Source organism: Pteropus vampyrus, unplaced genomic scaffold, assembly GCF_000151845.1.
Source record: "Pteropus vampyrus isolate Shadow unplaced genomic scaffold, Pvam_2.0 Scaffold12608, whole genome shotgun sequence".
NCBI lineage: Eukaryota > Metazoa > Chordata > Mammalia > Chiroptera > Pteropodidae > Pteropus > Pteropus vampyrus.
In genome coordinates, this window is record NW_011901389.1 from 1 (window position 1) to 2,359 (window position 2,359).

The window sequence follows — 2,359 nt, forward strand, 5'->3', positions numbered from 1 at the left end:
AAAAACACAGATTCTTACGGGGAAGAGATTTTAAAAATACCTATATCGGACAAACAGAGACTCAGGGACATGGACAATGGACTAGTGGTTACCAGAGGGTAGGGAGTGGGGGAGGAGCGGGGAGGTATATGGGGTAAAGGAGATCAAATATAGGGGGATAGGGGAGGATGAAGTGGGTAAAGGGGATCAAATATATGGTAGCTGAAGGAAATTAGACTTTGGGTGGTAATCACACAATAGAATATATAGACGTCAAATTATAATGTACACCTGAAAATTATATAATTGTATTAACCAATGTTACTCCAGTAAGTTTAATAAAAAATATCTATATATAAAGGTAAAAATAAATAAATAAAATAAAAAGACCTATATCTACCATCTTAATAGATGCCTAATTTTGTCAACAATTTTGTCAAAATAAAACATAATAATTTGTATTCAGAACATTTATACCTAAAACATGTATTCTGAAAATAGAGGATAGCTAGGAAGCAATTTTTTGCAAAATAGAAGTTCACGAACCAGGATAAATGAAACCAAGTATGTAGATTTGGCTATATTTTGCATTTTTCTTAGGCGATTTTAGTCTCATTTCTTGGTCTTTTTCACTGGGCATCTTCTCAAGTCAACATGAGGACCATGTGTAGGATCAAATATGAAGTCTTATTTTTTCAACAGCAATCTATATTCTACCCATCTATGGTGTCAAATCCCCAAGTTCCCTGCCTTATGCTCCCATCCAGTGATATGCTGGTAAACTGGCTCTCCCAACAATAAAACATCTTGATATGTAGCATTTGACAATTTCCGTGGTATAAATATGCCCACTGTGATTGAGTTCAAGTTATTAACTGTTTAATAATTGGCTTACATAATTCTTGAATGTTTATTAATTAGCTCTCATGAACTGTTATGAGTTAGCTCAGCAGACCCACTGGCCCCATTTCCTCCCAAGATAATTTGCATGCTTGTATTACATTTATCATGTAAGGATTTCTATGAATCTCAGTCCTTATTTCAAAAGCCATCAGTTTTCCACACTGCTGAATCTTGATTTATTCATACATATGAGTAGAGATAAAAATCAAGAATATGAATTACCCTAATTTTCTCAGATACAAATATTTGAAGTCATAAATATTTTTTTAAATGAATTAAATCCAATCAGGCAACTGGAGCAAATGATGGACCTGTTCTGTGTATATCCTACAAATAATCACATATATTTTTTGAATCATGAAAAACATGATTTAGTCTTTATTAACTTCCCTTTGGAGACTATATGTTAGAAAATTATTCAAAATGAGTGTTATATCACTACTATGAGTAATAGTGAAAAAATATCACATGCTCAACAAGTGGGAAATGGCTATATAAATTATGGCATATTAATATGGTAATAAAATACATAGCTATTAATAATACAAATACATGGAATATATAAATATGTGTTTTATATTGGTTATAGGGATGACATAAGTTGACATCAGTATCAGTGAATTTTCTGGAGGAAGAGGGTAGAAGTGGTTAACTGCTAAGAAAGCTTGCTCAATTAATTGAACTTTTACTTAAAGGTTATTTTATTTTGGAATTTTTTCTCTCTATGCTCTTTCCAATTTAAAGGTGAAACATTTTGCTGGATCTTAAATGCTCTGATATTTGAATATATTTGCATTTTATCTTTTAATTTCATGATGTGTAATAATTTTGGTTTGAATTTGGTTGCTTTAGTCTTAAATATTATTAAGTATCTTTGAAAACCACTTTTGCTACTTAATGAGTTTCATATTTCAATTTCAGACACTTAGATTTAACAAGTCCAAAACTGTTTTAGGAGTCACAGTTGATTCATTCAGTCAAAACTTTTTGGCATTATGACATTTCATAATGCCAACAGTTTACCAACAAGTAATGATCTCTTAAAGTTTTTTCTATTGTTTGTTTTCAGGGTTTGTTTGTTTTGTTTTTTTTTACTCAAAGCAGTAACTCTATTAATTGACTGATCTATCTATCTAGCACTAATTGGTCTCTTTTGGTTTTAGTATATCTGGCAAAGAAAGAAGCAGTAACACCTGCTGATAAGACTGAACATTCCTTTCCAGAATTTACAATGGAGTTCTCCAGTCTATGCCAATGAGTCCTAAGAGTAACAAATTCAGAGAAGAGAAAAATCAAAGCAAATAGTGTAATTACCATACAACACTTCAACTATCAACCTGACAAATGATTTAAAAAAAAAAAAAAAGACAGATCTAGTAGACATTGTAAACTATGTAGAAGATTGTAAGCAGAAACTGGTTTATTCTACCTTGCCTCCTCTCCCCACCCCCTTCCCCAGACCTAAGGGAAGAGATTC

The 2,359-nt window shown here is 31.9% G+C and overlaps 1 long non-coding RNA gene across 1 annotated transcript in view; it reads right to left on the bottom strand.

The window, feature by feature from the left end:
- Nucleotides 1-1,435: 1,435 nt before the first annotated feature.
- Nucleotides 1,436-2,359, bottom strand: part of LOC111735044 — a 4,596-nt gene continuing 3,672 nt past the window's right edge. The window contains exon 2 of the long non-coding RNA XR_002778662.1: nucleotides 1,436-2,143. This is a non-coding gene — a long non-coding RNA (uncharacterized LOC111735044). The remainder of the gene's footprint in view (nucleotides 2,144-2,359) is intronic.